At 49.5% G+C, this 23,198-nt stretch overlaps 1 long non-coding RNA gene across 1 annotated transcript; it reads right to left on the bottom strand.

The window, feature by feature from the left end:
- Positions 1-20,124: 20,124 nt before the first annotated feature.
- On the bottom strand, positions 20,125-21,653 carry LOC123115888 (uncharacterized). The gene is made up of 3 exons (XR_006456803.1): positions 21,171-21,653; positions 20,926-21,035; positions 20,125-20,271 (listed from the first exon to the last, which is right to left on the bottom strand). It is a non-coding gene; the product is annotated as an uncharacterized lncRNA (long non-coding RNA).
- Positions 21,654-23,198: the final 1,545 nt, after the last annotated feature.

Here is a 23,198-nt window from a genome sequence, read left to right on the forward strand (position 1 = left end):
AAGATTCCTTTCCCTGTAACTGACTCTGTGTAACCCTAGCCCCCTCTGGTGTCCATATAAACTGGAGGGTTTAGTCCGTAGGACAACAACAATCATAACCATAGGCTAGCTTCTAGTGTTTAGCCTCTTCGATCTCGTGGTAGATCAACTCTTGTAATACTCATATCATCAAGATCAATCAAGTAGGAAGTAGGGTATTACCTCCATCGAGAGGGCCCGAACCTGGGTAAAAATTGTCCCCTGCCACCTGTTACCATTAGCCTTAGACGTATAGTTCGGGACCCCCACCCGAGATCCGTCGGTTTTGACACCGACATTGGTGCTTTCATTGAGAGTTCCACTATGTCATCACCATAAGGCTTGGTGGCTCCTTCAATCATCAACAAAACCGTCCAGGGTGAAGTTTTTCTCCCTGGACAGATCTTCATATTCGGCGGCTTCGCACTATGGGCAAACCCGCTTGGCCATCTGGAGCAGATTGACAGCTATGCCCCTAGCCGTCAGGTCAGGTTTGGAAGCTTGAACTACACCGCCGACATCCACGGAGACTTGATCTTCGACGGATTCAAGCCTACGACAGCCGCGCCCCGCCGCCGCGATGAACATGACCTAAATCTATCATCAGATGGTGTGCGGGAGATTGCACCTATAACCGCACTGGCCCTAGATCTAGAGCAGACCGCGCCATCCGAGGACGGGAGGCTCAACCCCGCCACGGAAGCCGTGGACCCAACGGTGCTAGAGCCAAACACAGATTTGACCTCCAACGAGGTCTATGTCATTGGAACCTTGGACTCGTCTCCGGTCATAGGCTCCGAACCGCGTGTATCCACACCCATTGAATCTGACTGGGCACCGATCTTAGAGCTCAGCTTCGCGAACATCTTCCAACACTCACCCTTAGGCGATGTGTTAAACTCACTAAAGTCCCTCTCCTTGTCAGGAGATTCTTGGCCGAACTATGTCCGGCTCGAGTGGGAAGCGGACGACGAAGGACTTCATTGCCCACCCACCACCCACTTGATAGCCACTATAGATGATTTAACCGACATGCTTGATTTCGACTCCGAAGACATCGACGGTATGGACGACAATGCCGGAGAAGAACAGGAACCAGCGCCCATAGGGTGCTGGACAGCCACCTCCTCATACGATATTTACATGGTGGATACACCCAAAGAAGACAACGGTGATGACAAAAAGGACCAAACCCCTAGAAAGCAGCCAAAGCGCTGACGTCAGCGGCGCCGCTCGAAACCACGCCATGGTAAAAATAGTGATATCAGCACAAGAGGGAATAACATCCCGGATGATGCTGAAGACAATAAAGAAACCGCAGACCCAGCAACGGAGCTAGATGAGCAAGGTGATGGCAAGCACAATACAGGGCCCCTGTCGGATCACAGCGATGCTGAAGACTCCAATTACCAACCTGTCTCCGAAGAGGAGAGCAGTCGGGGTGACGATGCATTCATCGTCCCGGAAGAACAATTGGAATAGGAGCACCTCCACCAGAGACTCATTGCCACCGCGAGGAGCTTGAAAAAGCAGAAGCAACGGCTTAAAGCTGCACAGGATATGCTCAATGATAAATGGAACGAAGTGCTCGACACTGAGGAAAAATACGGTGGTAATCGCCAAACAAATAGCTACCCCAAACGCAAACTGATGCACGAATTTGACGACGATGCTATCACACCCATACCGCCGAACAACAATACGGTCGATCAGCCAGGCTGACCACCCCATAATCGAGGCAGAGCGGCCAATAACACCGCACACAAAACCACACCCCCTACCCATAAAGGAAAGGAGGTCGTAGCCCAGAACAAGAAACACGATTTACGTGAAGACCTAGACAAAAGAGTTGGCAGAACCAGGTCCATTTATGGATCCAGGGAACGCATTCCCGCACAAGATCAGGGCCATCAAACCAAATATGCAGGTAACTTACCAGTTCAGAACCAACACCGAACACTGCAACCGTCGGGCCCGTGCCGCGACACGGCCAAATACAGGGGTGCAGCACACCCCTTGTGCTTCACTGATGAGGTGCTGGATCATGAATTTCCAGAAGGGTTTACACCCATGAGCATCCAGGCATACGACAGAACGACAGACCCTGCGGTCTGGATAGAAGACTTTATTCTTCACATCCATATGGCTCGCGGAGACGATCTCCACGCCATCAAATACCTACCCCTCAAGCTAAAAGGACCAGCTCGGCACTGGCTGAAAAGCCTCCCCGAAAACTCCATTGGAAGCTGGGAAGAACTTGAGGACGCTTTCAGGGCCAATTTTCAAAGGACCTATGTCCGACCTCCGGATGCAGACAATCTAAGTCACATAACCCAACAACCCGGAGGGTCAGCCCGTAAGCTTTGGAACTGGTTTCTCACCAAAAAGAACCAAATCATTGATTGTCCGGATGCCAAAGCCTTAGCAGCTTTTAAACACAGTGTTCGGGACGAATGGCTGGCCAGAGACCTAGGCCGGGAAAAGCCAAGGACAATGGAAGCCCTAACTACACTCATGACCCGCTTTTGCGCAAGAGAGGACATGGTTGGCCCGTAGAAGCACCAGCGACCCTGGCACATCCGAAGTCAGAGACGGCAATGGAAATCCACAACAAAATAAAAACAAACGTCGGAACAACAGAGAAAGCCCGGACAATACAGCGGTAAATGTCAGATTCAGGGGCTCCAGACCCGGTCAACGTCACTTAAAGGCAGCAGAGATGGTCCGTCTAGTCTTGATAAAATTCTCGAAAGGTCCTGCCAAATTCATGGCACCCCAGACAAACCAGCTAATCATACCAACAGAGAGTGTTGGGTCTTCAAGCAGGCTGGCAAGCTCAACACTGAACACAAGGGGAAGGGACCACAAAGCGAAGACGAGGACGAATCTCGCTAGCCAAATATGGGGGGACAAAAGAAATTTCCACTGGACGTCAAATGGTGAACATGATTTATGTCACTCATATCCCAAAGGGGGAGCACAAACACGCACTCCCGGACGTATATGCTATAGAGCCTGTCGCCCCCAAATTCAACTCATGGTCGGCATGTTCGATCACTTTCGATCGCAGGGATCATCCAACTAGTATCCGTCACGGGGGCTCGGCTGCCTTAGTGCTTGACCCAATAATCAACGGATACCACTTCACCCGAGTCATCATGGACGGCGGAAGTAGCCTCAATATGATATATCAGGACACTGTCCGCAAGATGGGGATAGACCCGTCAAGAATCAAGCAAAGCAGCACTACCTTTAAAGGAGTAATACCAGGTGTAGAGGCCCGCCGCACGGCCACCCTAACACTGGACGTCGTGTTCGGCTCCCCCGACAACTTTCGAAGCGAGGAGCTAATCTTTGACATTGCTCCATTCCGAAGTGGCTATCACGCACTACTCGGACGAACAGCCTTCGCCCGTTTCAACGCAGTTCCACACTATGCTTATCTTAAGCTCAAGATGCCTGGACCACGTGGCGTTATCACGGTGAGCGGAAGCACCGAGCGTTCTCTTCGTATAGAAGAATACGTGGCGGCTCTAGTAGCCGAAGCACGAAGTGGCCCTTTTAGGCCGAACAGCTCATCGGTCCTCAAGACCGCAGACACAGCCAAACGTGTTTGGTGTACACCTACGTGTAAAAGCTCAGATAAACCTGCGCTTGTTTGGCAGCCCTGCCCCCATAGATCGCCCCATAAGAAGACTATATACATTTTCCTATATACATAAATACACACTCAAAATTCCTTGGGTAGCACTGGGGGCACCCTGCACGTAATAAGTCCATAGTTCGGCTCGACCCTATTTGGACTCAAGAAGCTACAGTTCACGGTTCATCGAAACCAACAAATTATATCCGCGGCCGTACCAGATTGTTTTCATCTGGTTTTTTCTTTTTACAGATAGGCCATCATGATATACCCTTCAAGGACACGGCACAATGGAGATAAAGGCGCAGACGTGCAGTAGGGCCCCGTTTCAAGGTTTCTCTTTAGATTAAGACCCTGTGTAAACCTTCTTTCTTATTTTCATCTCTTGTCGTTATATACCCTCTTGGCATATAAAATGCCCTGGATATGGGCAGTACTTGCAAACTTACAATTTGCCATACTAAAATGGATGTGATGGAAGCAGCCAAGCAGTGTACTTTGAGAACTATATTCTCACCACAGGCGCTCTCTCCTCACGCCGGGTCGTAGCACGTGCCTTGAATTTATACCGGGGGCTGTACCCAGCCGGTACATACTAAAAAGTCCGAACACCTTCGGGAGTGTTCGGCGTTGCGAGTTTTGGCCTTATATGCATCAGCTCCGAATCATGTCTTGGGTCAATAGTTGGGTTTGCCTGGCTCCTGTGCTTGCTACTTTACGTTCCGTTCCATCGGCTAAGGCGGCCAAAGGAGAACTACTGCAATTGTGCCCTGGTTCATCTGGATGAGCACCACAGTAGAGAAAGCGGAAAAATGACTGTCATGGTAAGGCGAGAGCTGGTCAACCACTCGATGACTCAGCGGAATCTTCGCGATTCCTCCGCATTAACGAAGGATCGGCTTCCTGGTCATGTATGTAAACGCATCGTATTCGGATAAACACGGACATACCAGGGGCTATATAGTAGCCCCACCGTCAAACTCCTATGGCTAAGTGAAAGTGTCAAAGCTCTATAGTCCGATTGCCTAGTTCAACACACTAACACCTCCTCAAATGGACCAAGACGTTGGGTCAAGTGTGATCAAATGCTTTTCCAAACACCCTCGAGTTATACGCGAGGGGGCTGAAGCCGACGACTGCAAACTTTCAGGTTACATACATATATACACATACGGCCTCACAGGAGGCACTAAAATACTTTACGGGCAAAAGTATAAACACAACCTTCATTATCATAAGCATTGCTTTTACAATTCGGATACATGTTACTCGAACATAACATTCTTCGAGCACTAACCCTCTAGCAAGCGGGCACCCTCTAGTACTTCTTCAAAATAATTTTTTGGCGTGTCCTTACCCCTGGGCGAACCCCCCGTTGCAATATCGGTGGCCTTCATCTTCGCCCAATACATCTTCACACGGGCAAGGGCCATCTATGCACCTTCTATGCACGTTGATCGCTTGACAGCGTCGATATGCGACACCGCACAAACAAGTTGCTGCACTAAACCAAAAAAAACTGTTCGCAGTTGCTCCCCCAGGCCACAGCCGGTCCATGATAGCCTTCATGGCAAGTTCGGATATCCTATGGAGCTCGGCCCATTCGGCCATCTGCAGCAGCGGACACCTTGGCATGCTAAACTGCGACCAGAAAAGTCATTCCGCTTCATGGCCTTCTTGGGCCTGGAAAAACTGCGTCGCATTAGAGGCACTCTTCGACGAGTCCAAATATGCATCCGGAGAGCTCCACATTTGATCAAGCGGGGAATACTTCGGATCGCCGGACTTAGTTCGCAATAAAAAGGGCTTCACAGCTGTGATCTCCCTGGCTTGTCGGATCTCCTCCCGTGTCGCCCTGGCCTCTGACCGGGTTTCCTTTGCCGCTTGTAAGGCCTTCTCAAGGTCAGCCACTTTTTCTTTGGTCTCTTTCTCGAGAAGAGCATATTTGTTAGCAGCGTCCCTTAGCTCAAGCACCATGTTGGATATTTTCTCCTCACTCAGGTGATGAGCAGCCTGTTCGGCCTTTAATTCACCAACTGCCTTCTCGGCAGCCACATTGCTTATCCTGGCCTGCTCCTTGGCTCGGGCAAGCTCAGCCCGAAGGGTCTCCACGGCGGCAGCTCCATCTGCAGTCAAGCACACTATAAATTCCAGCATCATGCTCTAATATATACGCACTAACCGCCCAAAATACGTACCTTGCGTCTCATCAAGCCGCTTGTTCACGAGCGTGATGCCATCATCTGCCACATCAAGTTGTCGCTTCAGTTCGGCAAATTGAGCAGCCCGGGCAGTGTCTGGGGCTGCAGCCGCCTGTGTACAAATTAGAAAAATTATTACCTAAGCATATTCGTTTGATCCTCTGGTCGTCCCATTCGGAAGACAACCAGAGTCTCAGGGGCTACTATCTACACACAGTGCACATTGCGTTTACGACACAAAAAAGGGCTAAATTACGTACCTCAAAGCCTCTCAGCAGGCTCGTAAAGGCTTCATTCAATCCGCTTTTTGCAGATGAAATTCTTTCAATCACCATGCCCATTAAGGTACGATGTTCCTCTAAGATAGGCGCTCGCTGCAGAAGACCTGTCCATATGCCCAGTTGTACATCAGACAATCCGGGACTTTTATTGTCAGTCTCTCTAGGAGCCGAACACCCCGGACCTCGGGCAGCCGAAGAGTCATTTCCGGCCTGGCGCTCCTTCGCGGGTCGGGAGAGGTCCTCCGGGATGACACCTCGAGGTCGTCCGCCTTATGGGGCGGGGAAGTATGGGGCCGCGTTTCCCTCTCCATCATCTCCGGAAGAAGATCCCCCGAAGACGAAGATTGTTGAGGGAGGCTATAGGCTGGACTGCAAAACATATGTTGCAAAATGTTGCCCTCACAAACGGGAAAAGAACGGGGTATGCTTATGAAACACCTTTGTTCACTTACGGTTCGGCTAGAGGTTGGTCCCCTTGTGGGCACTGTTCGACAATATCGCCTCCCGAACTCGGGCCCCCTGATAGGGATCTCCTCCCTTGTTTGGAGGCCTCTACCTCCAGGTCTTCTGGAGCGGCTCTTTTCTTCCCGTGGGGAGAGGGAGGTTAGATTCTCCTCCCCGTTCACCCTCTGGCACGGGAGTTACGACTTCCTCGGATATGGTGTGTGATGCACCTCCGGTATGAAGGCCGCTTTGGGCCTCTCCACTCCTCTCCTTTCCTTCCCTCAACGGCACTTGATATGGTGCCAGAGCCAGCACCCTGGTTAACATTGGGTCCGCTGAGTTTTCGGGAAGAGGGGCTGAACACCTGATCCTCTCCGCCTTCCTCACCTAGCCCTGGCAGAGTATGGTTTTCTCATTTTCTAATGAGAAACTTAAAACTAAAAACGTGTTCGGAAATAGAGTACTTACTGGGGAATCCAGATGGTTGCAGTCGAGGCCTGCGTCCTCTGTGGTGTCCGGACACCTTTTTCGTGATCCGAAGACTAATTCATACATCCCTTCGAGTGTTGTGCCGAAGAAGCACTGAATAGTTCGCGGTCCTTCCGGATTGAATTCCCACATACGGAGAGGTTGGCGCTGGCATGGCAGGACCCGACGGACTAGCATAACTTGAATCACCTTGACAAGGTCAATGTCCTTCTTAATAAGGTCTCGAATGCGGCTTTGCAGTATTTGAACTTCATCTAGCGATCCCCAGTCCATCCCCTTATTGACCCATGATGCAAGCAGTGGCAGAGGGCCAGATCGGAAGGCGGGTGAAGCCACCCAATTATTGTCGTGAGGCTCCGTGATATAAAGCCACTCCCGTTGCCATAGGCCAGAAGTTGTGGTGAAGGAACCCTTTGGCCAGACGACATCGGCCGATTTGCTTATCAGGGCACCTCCGCACTCTGCGGGTCTTCCGTATATTATCATCGGCCTTATATCAAAGTTATTGAGCCACAAGCCAAAGTGTGGAGGGATACGGAGGAAAGCCTCACATACGATAATAAATCATGAGATGTGAAGGAGTGAGTCCAGGGCTAGATCATCGAAATCTATTCCGTATTAAAACATGAGCCCTCGAACGAAAGGATTGAGGAAGAAACCTAGCCCTCGAAGGAAGTGAGGGATAAATACGACCCACTCATTTGGCCTAGGAGTAGGGACAACTTGCCCTGGTGCAGGAAGCCTGTGAAGGATTTCCGCGGTCAGGTACTGAGGGAGTCCCGGATTAGGGGGTGTCCGGATAGCCGAACTATCACCTTTGGCCGGACTCCTGGACTATGAAGATACAAGATTGAAGACTTTGTCCCGTGTCCGGATGGGACTTTCCTTGGCGTGGAAGGCAACCTTGGTGATACAGATATGTAGATCTCCTACCATTGTAACCGACTCTGTGTAACCCTAACCCTCTTCGGTGCCTATATAAACCGGAGGGTTTTAGTCCGTAGGATGAACAACAATCATACCATAGGCTAGCTTCTAGGGTTTAGCCTCTCTGATCTCGTGGTAGATCTACTCTTGTACTACCCATATCATCAATATCAATCAAGCAGGAGTAGGGTTTTACCTCCATCGAGAGGGCCCGAACCTGGGTAAAAACATCGTGTCCCTTGTCTCCTGTCACCATCCGCCTAGACGCACAGTTCGGGACCCCCTACCCGAGATCCGCCGGTTTTGACACCGACATTGGTGCTTTCATTGAGAGTTCCTCTGTGTCGTCGCCATCAGGAAGGATGCCGCATCCCGTCTTTAAAGACGGCACTGTTGCTAAAGGAGCTTTGGCTATCGGCCAAACTCTCCGGCTAGGTGGTTTCCTTATGACCGCCAGTCCAGCCGCCGCGCCGACGATGACTTCTCGGGTCATCGAAAGCAATCTTCACGTTAGCTCAGAACTCGCCGAGCAGTTAGATCCGATGGATCTCTCTTCCTTAAACGAGCTCTTGGATCGCATCGCCGCCCTGGGAGTCGCTACAGACTACGATCAGATTGGGCCTAAACCTGATCTGAGAGAGATTAACTCTCCCCAGGTTACCCACCACGTTGCTGTGGTAGAGGAACAATACGACGACCCTTATTCTATCTTAAGGACTAGCTATGTCCGGATTCCTGATCCCTCCATGCCGGATTCCGGCGGAGGGGAGGATGTTACTCAAGCCCTGAACCTAAAGTCAGGCAGCAGGCTAGATTCATTGGACAACATCCAAGAATCCAAGCTTCCAAGTTCGGAAACTACCTGGCCCCTTAGTCTTAAAGTGGATGGGGTTCCGAATTTCATTCCACCCGCCCACCCAAACATAAGCGATCTATCCCAAATACGGCAAGAGCCCGCAGAAACAGTACACCATTACTGGGCCAGATTCCTCCTAGTTATGAATAGGATAAAGGACTATCGCGAGGAGGACGCAATTTCATTCTTCTGCAATAATTGCACGGACAAGGGAATCCTCAACACCATAAGTTGTCGTGAAATTACATGCTTCGCTGACTTGGCGTCCATAGTACGAAAGTCTGTGTGATGGAAAGCGCCTGGAAAACCGAAATCAAATTTTGGGACAATCCGGCCCTGAATACAACCCCAGTCCGAAATAAAAGGGTGCATTATCGCTAGGTACCTGGGTTAAACACCAAAAAGCAAAAACCCTCTATAGGGCATGGAACCATACTGGAAGGATGGCTCAATGGACCCTGCAAAATTCATAGTACAAAGGGTGCCACTCCAACTCATAGCCTTAGAGCATGTTGGATACTACGGCAGGTGGCCAAAAGTGACGAAGAGCTTCTAACTCCAGAGCACCAGCTCAAGGATACCAGTACGGTATTAACAGTCTTCGAGACTTTCGCATCAAATAATATGCGGAAACGAACACTCCGCAGCCTTGCCGAAGTCTACCAAGTAGCAACAATAAACCCATGGAGTGACACGGCTATTACCTTTAATGCCAGTGACGAACCTAAATTCCGAACAGCCCGAGCACCAGCCGCATTGGTCCTCAGTCCAATAGTGGACGGCTTTCGCCTTACCAAGGTACTCATGGACGGTGGCAGCGGATTGAACCTCATTTACGAGGAAACCCTCAGAAAAATGGAAATAGACTGGAGCCGCATTGAGCGAAGCAGCACAACCTTTAGAGGAATAATCCCCAGTCGGGAAGCCTGCTGTACTGGAAAAATCACACTGGATGTGGTGTTCGGCACACCGGATAATTACAGGTCCGAGGAGGTCACGTTCCAAGTGGCCCCGTTCAGCAGCGGGTATCACGCTCTATTAGGGCGAGAGGCATTCACAATTTTTCAAGCTATACCCCATTACGGGTACATGAAGCTCAAAATGCCCGGGCCCAGCGGAATCATCACTCTTGCTAGTGACCTGGACATAGCACTCCGCGCCGAAAACAAGACAGCCGCACTGGCCCTTGAGGCACTATCCGAAGCCCTAGCAGCCGAGGAACTCTCTGCGCTGCGCTCCACGGTGAATAGGGACGATGTGATACTCGATAAGAGATCCAAGTCCACCTCCTTTAAACCAGCGGACGAAATTGTCAAATTCCAAGTCCATCCAACGGACCCTACAAAAATGGCCTCCATCGGGGCACAATTAAATCCTGATGTAGACGCCGCACTACGAGAATTCCTACACGAAAATTGGGACATTTTTGCCTGGCACCCTTCAGACATGCCAGGAGTCCCACCTCGGCTGGCCGAGCAGAGCCTAAACAACCTAAAAGGATTCAAGCCGGTCAAACAGGTTCTTCGGTGTTTCTCCGAACCCAAGAGACAGGCCATGGGAGAGGAACTAGCCAAGTTATTGGAGGCCGGATTCATCAGAGATATAAAACATCCGGACTGGCTAGCAAATCTGGTGATGGTACCAAAGAAGGACAAATCCTGGCGCCTATGCGTCGACTTTAAGGACCTCAACAAGGCTTGCCCAAAGGATCCCTTCCCCCTCCCCGGCATCGATCAAATTATCGACGCTACCGCAGGATACGATTCATTGTGTTTCCTTGACGCATACTCCGGCTACTACCAAATTAAGATGGCAGAGCCTGACCAGGCCGCAACGGCATTCATCACCCCATACGGCCCATTCTGCTTCAACACAATGCCCTTTGGGCTCAAAAACGCCGGCGCAACATATCAGCGCATGATTCAGACATGTCTGGCAAACCAGATCGGCAAAACAGTGGAGGCATACGTAGACGATGTGGTCGTCAAAACCAAGCACGTCGAAACTCTAGTAGACGATTTGAGGCTCACGTTCGATAATCTCCGAACATATGACATTAAGCTTAACCCGGAAAAATGTGTTTTCGGCGTACCAGCCGGAAAGCTCTTGGGCTTCATTGTATCCGGTAGAGGAATTGAAGCAAACCCAGCCAAGATCCGAGCTCTGTCACAATTGGATATCCCAAAGGACCTCAAACAAATACAAAAATTGACGGGATGCGTGGCGGCTTTAAGCCGCTTTATCTCCCGTTTAGGAGAAAAGGCATTACCCCTTTATCGCCTCCTCCGACGCACCGAACACTTCGAGTGGACGGATGCCGCCACGGCCGGACTCGAAGAAATAAAAGCCATATTGGCAACAAACCCGGTCCTGGCCGCGCCCAACATGGGCGAACCAATGCTATTATATATCGCGGCAACTCATCAAGTGGTGAGCGCGGTGCTCGTTGTCGAACGAGAAACGGACGGACACAAGTTCCCCCTTCAAAAACCAGTTTACTACGTGTCCACTGTCCTGACTCCATGCAACAAAAGATAGCGTACGCGGTGTTCATGGCATCCCGGAAGCTACGACACTACTTTCAAGAGTGTTCGATAACAGTAGCCTCCGAAGTACCTCTTAATGACATTATAAACAACCGCGACGCGACGGGCCAGATTGCCAAATGGGCCATTGAGCTCCTCCCGTTCGACATAACCTATAAGCCACGGCGAGCTATTAAGTCGCAAGTTTTGGCCGACTTCGTCGCCGAATGGACTGAAGCCGAACTCCCTAAAGAGTACGGCGCATATTCCAACTGGATCATGCACTTCGACGGCTCCAAAATGTTGTCTGGTCTGGGGGCTGGCGTCGTTCTGACGTCCCCAACCGGAGATACGGTTCAATACGTGCTCCAGATAATGTATACAGACTCCAACAACGCAGCCGAATACGAGGCCCTTCTACATGGCCTCCGGATGGCAGTCTCCATGGGCATTCAACGCCTAGAGGTGCGCGGGGATTCGAACCTCGCGATATCCCAAATAAATGGAGACTTCGATGCCAAGGATCCGAAAATGGCAGCTTATCGCAACGCCGTCCTAAAAATGTCAGCTCGGTTTGAGGGGCTCGAATTTCACCATATAGCCCGGGATAACAACCAGGCAGCAGACGTATTGGCACGCATTGGCGCAAAGCGCGATGCCGTCCCTCCCAACATCTTCCTAGAGAGGCTGTTCAAGCCATCCGTACTATGGGAGGGGGAATCCGGAAATACAACCCGGACCCAACCGCACTGCCCGACACCGAACATTCTGACACAATTGGTGGTTCTGCCAACGAAGTAACATCCTCAGCCCACGTAATAATGGCAGTCATTGCCCCGTGGACGGAACCATTCCTAGCCTACCTAACCAGGCAGGAACTTCCCGAGGACCAAAACGAGGCCCGCTGCATAGTGCGGCGATCTAAAGCCTATAAGGTCCATGAGGGAGAGCTTTACAAGAAAAGCACAACCGGAGTCCTTCAAAGGTGTATCTCCGAAGAGGAAGGGCGGAACCTTCTGGCTGAAATTCATGCCGGACTCGGCGGGCACCACGCCGCAGCCCGGGCCCTTGTAGGCAAGGCCTTCCGTACAGGATTTTATTGGCCGACGGCCCGGGCAGATGCTCAGGACTTAGTCCAACGATGCGTCGGTTGCCAGCTCTTTGCTAATCAAAGCCACATGCCACCCACCGCCCTCAAAACTATACCCATAACCTGGCCCTTCGCGGTCTAGGGGCTTGACATGGTTGGACCCCTTAAAGGAGGAACCCACAAGCAAAAATACCTACTGGTCATGGTGGATAAATTCACCAAATGGATAGAGGCCAAACCTGTTAAGACGGCCGAATCCGGACCGGTGATAGACTTCATATCAGGGGTCGTACACCGTTACGGCGTCCCCCATAGCATCATCACTGACAACGGCACGAACTTTACGGCCGATGAGGTTAAACTCTGGTGCAAAAACATGGGCATCAAGCTCGACTATGCTTCAGTCTATCACCCTCAAACTAACGGTCAAGTCGAGCGAGCAAATGGTCTAATCATGAGCGGCATCAAACCCAGATTAGTGCGGTCCCTCAAGGAATCTAACACGCACTGGGTAGAGGAGCTCGACTCCGTACTCTGGGGGCTGCGGACCACTCCGAATCGCACCACCGGATTTACACCATTCTTTATGGTATACGGCGCAGAGGCAGTTCTGCCCTGTGACATAATTCATGACTCACCTCGCGTGCGCATGTACGAAGAAAGAGAAGCCGAGCTTGATCGGCATGACAGTTTGGACGCATTGGAGGAGGAGCATGACGTGGCAAAAGCCCGTTCCGCATTCTATCAACAGCAAGCTCGAAGATATCAAAGCAGAGAAGTACGGGCCAAAACTTACAACGTTGGCGAGTTAGTTCTACGCCTGCCGGACAAGAAAAAGGACAAACTCAAGCCCAAATGGGAAGGTCCCTTTATCATCGACCAAGTCCTGACCGGTGGAGCGTACCGTCCGCGAGATGCATCGGATAACCGACTCGAGCCGAACCCATGGAATGCAGCCCGTCTCCGAAGATTCTACGCCTAGCGCCGGATTCTGAGTTCGTCTCCTTCCTCCGTCTATATTTTACATATTAGTTGTCTTCTGTTTCTCTCCTTCTCCCTCCTTTCCAACTACAGCTTTTGAAAGCTTGTTTGCACATTGTTCGCACACACTTGACGCGCTATCCGCGCTCATTATACCTGGGGGCTTCTTTAACAGAAGCTTATTCATACGGGCTTCATGCCCAAAACATGTGTCACACTTCCGCATGTACCTTTTATTCACCATTATATGCATCGATATGACTTAAGTTTTGGCCAAGCTGGGTTGCCTAGCTCCTGTGCTTACCCCTACGTTCCCGATTGTTCGGCTAGGCGGTAAAGGGAGCACCTCTGCGATTGTTACTGCCGGGTCAGCCGGATGTGTACCTCAGACTGGGTGAAGCCGAAAGCTAGCGTTCTTAAGGGAATATTCGGTCGGTGAACTAAAAGACGATTTCTTACCTATTTATTTATCTGCCCCCAGATGTTTTTCTGCTTTTTTCGCAGTCCGGACATGCACTTTAGGGCATGCCTCCCAGGGAAAGGAACCCCTAACGGAACTATTCTCCCTGGAAGATGTTTCTTACTAACCATGTAATATAACATAACTAGTTGGGCACTTGTCTGATAAAGCACTAATGACCCCTATGCCTGGTCTCCACGCATGCCCTGGTTCTTATATAACCGCGAGGGTATTCGGACACACTCCGGACTATTGGGTCCCGAGGTTGAAGCAAAAGGGTCCGCTATGACAAACGATCTACAATCCGGCTAGAAGGCATTTTACATGTCATCTTAAATTACATAGTCAACTTGACTGGGCATATTCCTCTTCAATGCCATCCAGCAGGTTGTCTAGTTTACAGTCCTGTTGGGAATACTTTGCGGCCAATTCTACTTGGCCGTACACTAAGCTCACAGGGATCTCCTTCCCATCGGGCCCCGCAGGTCCGACCTCGGCCATGTGGTTTGGGTCAGCCTTCGTATACCGCGTCTTCACCATGGCCCAGGCCTCCCTGGCGCCTTGACGGCAGGCCGATATCTTCCATAAGCGGAAGCGCTGCCGCGCTCCCTGAAGCCTCTCTGCAAGCTCTCCAAGGCCTTCGGGCAGGGAGACAGATGGCCACAAGGCCTGGGCGACGCCTTTCATCACCTGCCGAACTCGTTCGTGCAGTTGCAAGAGCTCGGGAAGAAGGTCACCCGTAGAACCGGGCATTTCCTCTGCAGGACGGCCTGTGAGCATACCTACAGACATAACTCTGTTAGTCGACTTCCTCGCCGAACTCTTTTTTCAAAGTTCGTTCAAGCACTTACTAAAAATGCCGCGTCGAAGCCGCCGATTCTCCTTAACGGAGTCAGACAGCTGGGCACGAACATCCTTTAGTTCCTCACCCAGCTGGGTGTTGGCATCTTGGAGGTTATTTTTCTCTTGCCTCACCCTTGTAAGCACATTCTCGCCGGCCTTTAACCGGCGCATGAGCTGTTGCTTGTCCGGATCTATCCCGGCGCCATCTCCAATATTATTGTCAGACTTATACACACGCCGCACTTCACAAATTACTCATCTTTTGAAGCATATATTACCGGAGGGGGTCTCTTTGGCTTCCCCCGCTGCGGCTAGTGCGGCCTCAAGTTGGGCTTTGCACTCCTCCAGCTCCTGGGACAGTTGGGTATTCTTTTCCGTAAGATCCTGCACAATAAATGGTCCTTAAATCAGTTATTCTAACTATTTCAAGTCTCGGGGGCTACTGGCATATATAACTGTCAAATTTTCTCACCCGTATGTCTTTTACATACTGCTCCGTGGCTCTGGCTAGACCATTTTGAGCGGCACGGAGGTGCGCATCTCCCGAATTGAAGGCATCCAATGCCTCTGGGGAGAAACATGCGTCACGAAGAACTGTCCGGCGACGCCTGTGATTCATGGCACTCTCCACCTCGGAATTGGTGGCAGATAACCTGTCGGCATCCTCTGTCGGAGGAGCATCCGACGCACGCCTCGTGTTCGCCTCCGCTTCTGGACCTGGCTTTGGAGCCTGGCGAGCGGAGGATTGATTGGCAACCTCTCCGGATATAGTCCGGCGAGCGCTCTTCTTCCTGAAAAAGCACGAGCGTTAGTATGCCTCCCGGGAATAAAACCTGGGAGCAAGATGACACGCCATACCGTTGCATCGGCGTTTCAATCTGGACTGCACTTCTTTTCGGCCTGTTGGGCCTTGCTGTCCCTTGTTGACTGGCCGTCGCAGGCTCGGCCTTCCGCCTCAAGGACTTCCCCTGCGAAACACCATTGGTATACGGTGATCAAAAACACGCACGGATGGGTCATTTTCAAAGTATTGGGACTTCGGTCTCAGTTACCTGCGAGGCGGGAAGTATTCCGGGGTAATCGGCCGTAATGGCGACCAAGGCATTATCGATGCTCAGTTGGTGGAATACCCCGTCGATCAGCTCCACCGATATGTCCGGATCCTCTTGGGAGGTCGGATCGAGGAACCGTTCCGGATCCTCGGGTTGTGGAGGCGGGCTGTTTATATCCTTTACGGCCCGGCGCAGTTCCTGCGCCGAAATCACAAAATGAGATACTTGACTATGGGAGTATGGATCGGATAGGCAAAAATAAATGTCCGCTTACCCAGCTTGGAGGATTGTTCATAGAAAATCCGCCCTGCGGATTGACGCGGAGAAATTCCTCCTCTTCTCCCTTGTACAATGCGGACAAGATCTTCATCAGATCGGCGACCGATCCCGGCCCCTTACGGCCGCAGCGGGTGGCATCATCCTCCCCGTTGAAATCCCACATGGGGTGGCCTCTATACTGGAGCGGCTGCACCCCCCGCATAATGCATGTGGCCATGACCCCGATCATGGTCAGTCCGGAATGAGCTAACAACCTAATTCGGCTCATCAGGTAAAGGACGTCCCTGTCATTTTCCTTCTGAGGGCTCCGTGGACGCCAGCTTAGGCGTTTCTTCAAAGGAGCGTTATTGAACTCAGGGAGGCCGATCCGAATAGGGTCCGGCAGGGGGACATCTTCTATATAAAACCATTCCGAAGGCCAGTCTTCGGACGCCTTCTTCGGGGTTCCGGATAGATATCCGGTCCCGGCGATGCGCCATAGTTCGGCTCCGCCCACTTGATATATTGACCCCTCTTGAGAACGGGGCACAAGGCAGAACATCTTCTTCCACAGCGCAAAATGAGCCTCGATGCCCAAAAACAGCTCGCAAAGGGCCACGAAGCCCGCAATATGCAAAATGGAGGCAGGCGTAAGGTTGTGCAACTGGAGGCCGTAGAACTCCAGGAGCCCCCGGAGAAACGGATGAATTGGAAATCCGAGCCCTCTTATCAAATAAGAGACAAGGCATACCCGCTCTCCTTTGGAGGGGCTGGGGACGCTCTCCGCTTGCTTTCCGCCCTTATAGGTGGCGAGTCCGGCTCGAACCGGAACCATGAAGGCTGGGGGAAGAAATCCCTTGGTTTGGAGCGTCACTAACTCGCTGTACGGGACGGAGCATCTCTCCCAATCTCCAGGCCGAGGGCTGGGAGGGCGAGAGGAGGAGCCGCGTCGACTGTCCATGATGGAATGGATTTCTGTCAGATGCGCTCTGATGAATGCTCGCGAAGGGAGGATGGTGTGATTCGGATCTCGTCTCCTTTATAGGCAGCTCATTTGCGCAGCTAGGGGGTAAATGTAAAAATACCCTGACTTTTCACATTCGTTCAACACGTGGAAGACGGCCATTATTGGGCGTGGAAGCCGAGGAGCGCAATATTTACAGGAAGCCGGACGCTATTCAACAGGTACACAGGATTTGGAGAAGAACCCGCCTTGCAATGCCGAAGACAATCTACGCGCCGGACTCATCGCCAATGAAGCCTGGTTCGGGGGCTACTGAGGGAGTCCCGGATTAGGGGGTGTCCGGATAGCCGAACTATCACCTTTCGCCGGACTCCTGGACTATGAAGATACAAGATTGAAGACTTCGTCCCGTGTCCGGATGGGACTTTCCTTGGCGTGGCAGGCAAGCTTGGTGATACGGATATGTAGATCTCCTACCATTGTCACCGACTCTGTGTAACCCTAACCCTCTTCGGTGCCTATGTAAACCGGAGGGTTTTAGTCCGTAGGACGAACAACAATCATACCATGGGCTAGCTTCTAGGGTTTAGCCTCTCCGATCTCGTGGTAGATCTACTCTTGTACTACCCATATCATCAATATCAATTAAGCAGGAGTAGGGTTTTACCTCCATCGAGAGGACCCGAACCTGGGAAAAAACATCGTGTCCCTTGTCTCCTGTTACCATCCGCCAAGACGCACAGTTCGGGACCCCCTACCAGAGATCCGCCGGTTTTGACACCGATAGGTACCTCGCCTCCCTGAGCTTCGTGATATCCTCCTCACTGACAGAGGAGGCCGTCCACCGGCCCTAAAAGATGGATCCGGACATGGCCTGAGGATCGAAGCGATGGGTTGAGCCTTGGGTGTTGGAGCTCGAGGTGAGAGGAGGAGGGAGTAGCGTAGAGGAGAAAGGCGGGTCTCGGCCTCCTTATAAAGATGACGAATATCAAACGTCCCCTACGTGGCCTTAAAACATGCCTATTCCCAAGGAATCATACCAACAGGACGGTTGGGTTACCCACGCCCGTTTTGATGAGAATCCCGTAATAAGGGGACATGATCTTCGCTTCGACAAGACGTGTCAATAAAACCGCCTCGTGAAATGTGGTGCAGCATGCCGGAAAAGCGATTCGAAATAATGACTGAACGATGACGTAACTCGTGTTGTAAAAGCTGTTAGCGGATAGGACTCGTGAAAACATTATACTCTCCACGGTGGCATATGGAATTTGTTTTGCAGAGCCAGACATAATTCTTGTGTTCAAGATCTACTTTGAAGTATTCGGAGAAGGAACCCGCCTTGCAATGCCGAAGACAATCTGCGCGCCAGACTCATCGTCATTGAAGCCTGGTTCAGGGGCTACTGAGGGAGTCCCGGATTAAGGGGTCCTCGGACAACCGGACTATATACTTTGGCCGGACTGTTGGACTATGAAGATGCAAGATTGAAGACTTCGTCTCGTGTCCGGATGGGACTCTCCTTTGCGTGGAAGGCAAGCTTGGCGATTCGGATATGAAGATTCCTTTCCCTGTAACCGACTCTGTGTAACCCTATCCCCCTCCGGTGTCTATATAAACCTGAGGGTTTAGTCCGTAGGACAACAACAATCATAACCATAGGCTAGCTTCTAGGGTTTAGCCTCTTCGATCTCATGGTAGATTAACTCTTGCAATACTCATATCATCAAGATCAATCAAGCAAGAAGTAGGGTATTACCTCCATCGAGAGGGCTCGAACCTGGGTAAACATTGTGTCCCATGCCTCCTATTACCATTAGCCTTAGACGTATGGTTCGGGACCCCCTACCCGAGATCCGCCGGTTTTGACACCGACAGTGGCACCAGCAGCGGGAGCCCCCTTGTTCAACCGGGCAGAAACACGGGTTGGCATAGGTGCTTGTTTCTGCTTAACTGATCGTCCACCAGCTGTCACCTCACTACACGTACAAAAAGATGGCAAAAGTGAGCAAAAAATGCAAAATATAAAATGTGTGAGCCACAAAAATATTGGCGCACATAGAAATGAAAAAAAGTAGGGTTGTTAAAAAGGAAGAACAAATAAAATGCTAAGTAAACATCAAACCTCCTCCTAGCAGCTATGGGATCAGCCCTACACCTCTTCCCAACATTGCCTTAGCCAGCATCCTCTGGAGCCCTGCCCCTCTTTGAGAGCGAAACCCCCGTGTCTCTCACAATAGTTGGGTCAGTGCCTTCCTCTGGTAGAGGAACTTTCGGTGCAGCCTTATCGTTCTTACCCCCTACACGAACTTCGTGATGTTCATCGTGGTCATTATCATGCGGCACATTCTCCATGTCATCGTCGCCGTCCTTTTCGAGACCAGCATCCACGCCACCAAAATTATCCCCATCTAGCTCATCTTGCGTGTCAGGGAGCTCCTGAGAGCTGTTGTAGTCATACCGACCACGGCAACAAGTTGGACGATGTGTCCGTTCTCTAATAAATGATGTGAAGTGCCTTGCAACCGCGTCACTATCAGAACCATTAAGTGTTGTCCAACCCTCGACCAACTTCCGTCATGCCGGAAGCAAACTACCCAACTAGGTGCTCAACAGGTGCCCTCGCCTGAAAAGTGACAAACTACAAAACATATTAGAGACACGTGATTAGGAAAAATAAGGCAGAACAACCATAAAAGAGCAATCAAATGCAATAAAAAATAATTTCAGTAAACAAATAAACATGCTTGACTACCTCAGCGGGACAAGATGGAGCTGAATGCACATCCATCCACTTGCCAAAGTTTTGTGGCCCACCAAACACACTGTAGTCTATAGCATGCTTGGCCATTAGCTGAAAAATAGCAAAAACAACTAAAGATGTCAAAAGAAAAATAAGAAGCAGTGGCTACAATCATGGATTGCAAGGAAAAGAAGGAGTTTCGACGGGGAACAGCGGAGTTGTCGTATGGAGACAAATATGGTTGCCATGTGCATTCAACCATGGTTGCCAAGTTCTTTATGACTTGTTAGCCATAATGAAAGTGGTTAGGTGGTGTAAACAAGACACTACTAACCTGCAGTTTCCCATATTTTGTATCAGATACCCTATCTGCAGCAAGTACAACCTTGACAGCATCATACGTCCACACAGAGACAGCAAACTTATGTGGAGGCGGCGGGCCTCCTATCTCACTAAAGTCGACAGTGGACAAATCAAGACTATCAACGTACATGAGCTGGTTTGCACAATAAAGCGAGCAAGTAAATCAGAATATGACAATGATCAAATTTGTGCAAGAAAAAGGAAACATGTAGAAATGCGGGGAAAAAGAAAAGGAAATGACCATGGTTTAAACGTCATTGGTAGTACAATGTCCCTTGAGTCACAAGTTTTTTAAAAAAAGGAAAGAAAAGATTTTCCATCTATCTATGTTGTTAGTTTCCACCTATCTATGTTGTTGGTTGACATCATGTTATGTTGGCAGTTGTCGTGTTATTATATTGTTAGTTGCCACCAGTTCAACATGGTAGTTGCCGTCCAGATTGTATAAAGAGAAATGAACATAGAAAGTGATAACTATGTGTATTATAGCTAGAAAAAATGAAATTGCCTTGTATACACCAACTACAGTTGCCATGTATCAAACAAACTTCACTTTGACATGAAAAAGTCACAAACAAAATATAACAAAGGGTTGCCATGCACGATCGACTATGATTGCCAAAAATCAGATAAAAGCTCTGTCAAGAACTATGGGTTGTCAAATTATGACCAAACAGAGATACCAAATGCAAAACAATTCGGTTGCCACTTATGAACAGCTGCAATGTTGATTTATGAAATAATGAACCGTGCTAAGAGCATTTGCATAAAGAGTAGGGGAAAATACCATTAGGTGCAAGCAACATCCCTTTTGGTACATCATAGTTGAGAATGCATCATTCAGGAAGTCGGCAATGAATTTACACCAGTTCATGTTTTAACATCTTTCAGCTTCGCCTGCACAAACACAATTCGGGACAAAAAGATACTGCATCGGCATTCAATAAAAACATGAAAAATGGCAATGACTAACTTCTACATGACATCAAAAATAAAAGATTGTATGTAAAAGAATAGAGAGAGAGCATTCACCAGGATAGGGGAGCACTTGTTGCTTGGGCGGAGAGATGTGGTAGGCGCAAATACAGCCGAGATCAAGTACATGAGCAGCTTCATCTTAAAAACCTCGCCATGGGTTGTCATCCCCTCCAGCGAAGTTGCTAGCACAGTCGTATTAGGCATGGATGCCATTCCAGGAAACAAACGGGCAAACCAAGCTTCCTCAATCTTATTGTTCACCTCATAAGGGACTTCGATTTCTCCACGGGGGACACCCAAAGTGCAGAACACAGATTCCTCATTCAAAGGCAGTCTTTCACGTCCCGGAATCATGAATTCCCTAGACGCAGGCTCATATATCTCACCGAGCCAGTCGCATACAGGGTTTACTAGGTTCGTGCACCGAACCTTCATCAGAGCCTGCATACCCATCTCACCGGCAGCTCCCTTCTGCTCATCAGTAAATCCCTTTGTCAGTATAGTCAGGCGTTCTTGCGAAGCCCTATTGCGCTGACGCTTCTTCTTCTGCATAACACAAAAAGGATCATTTGTTGCCATATTTCAATGTAGTAAAAATTAGTTCTAACAGAAGAATGAAAGCTCAGTATCAAATTAAAACATAGGGGGAGAGTGACCTCATCGCCACGATTCCGTGGCGGTGGCTCCATGAAGTCATCATCATCATCTTAATGGTCACCACAAGCCATATCTGCTACGGTAAGAGCAAAAACACATTAGTGTGAAATGAAAACACATCCGACAAATGTGGAAAGTGATACACGAAGTAACGAATCACTGGATATCATTAATAACAAAACAGAAAACTGCCATATTTACCCCAAAGTTTTAGCATGCGAAAGGATGTAATTGCCATGTGCTCAACATGCACAAAAAGGCAAAAAAAAATAACCAACGGAAAAACAGGTGCAAAAACATGGCAACTCGATATGTGTGTGCTTCTTAAGAATGCAGTTGCCATGTAGGAGATTCAATTTTCCATGTTGGTAAAATAAACAATGTGGCAACTGAGGTAGTACAGTGAAACACCCAACTACCATTGTCCAACATGCAGTGTGGCAACTAACACATTGGCTTAATAAAAGCATAGGCCACAACTACTAGGTTCAAGTTGCCATGTTAACAAACAAAAAGATGTGGCAACTAAGGCACTGATTGATTGATTGATTCAGTTGTTCGGATGTACACAACCAACGCCATGGGAATTAATGTGTTTGTTGGCTACCAACAATATATGACAAGAGAAGAGAAGAGATCAGATGGATACATACTCTGCTTTGAGAACTCTGAATATATACTCTGCTCAGTGGCGGAGCCAGAAACTAAATATAGAGGGGGCCAAAACATGTCATATAATGTTAGAGGGGGCCAAATCTCCTAAACATAGCTAATTTTGTCTGACAAATGGAGGATTAGGAGTACATATATGTGTATTTATGAGAGCATAGGGGGGCAAGGCCCCTGCCAGCACCCCCTGCCTCATCCACTGACTCTAAGTTGCTCTACTCTGAATATATATAGTGCAGAGTGTGGATGAGAAAATCATGAAGAGCAGAGTGTGCTAGTCCACAACATATAATGTGGCAACTCACACATTGGCCTGGTAAAATGTACTGCAATCAAATATGTTGTGATATCACAAAACAGCATGGCAACGAAGTGAGTACATGGTACATACAAACTGCGATTACTCTACATATGACATGGCAACTGTCATAGTTGATTTACAAAATTAGTTGCCACTTAGAAGGATAGTTGTAGGTAAACAAAATGCAATGAAATTGTCGTGACTGCCATTATCCCGCACTTAAATATGCATCTACTTAGATATAGGGATCATACACAACTATCACTCCCTGAGTTTGGATCTCATAAACTTCAATTATCCTACACAGGACATGGCAACTGACATAGTTGATTCAGAAAATTAGTTGCCATCAATGAGAATAGTTGTGGATAAAACAAGTGTGTTGAAATTGCCATGACTGCCATGATCCTACACATTGAAATGCACCTAACTAGATCTAGGGTTCATACACAACT

This window comes from Triticum aestivum, chromosome 5B (assembly GCF_018294505.1).
Source record: "Triticum aestivum cultivar Chinese Spring chromosome 5B, IWGSC CS RefSeq v2.1, whole genome shotgun sequence".
NCBI lineage: Eukaryota > Viridiplantae > Streptophyta > Magnoliopsida > Poales > Poaceae > Triticum > Triticum aestivum.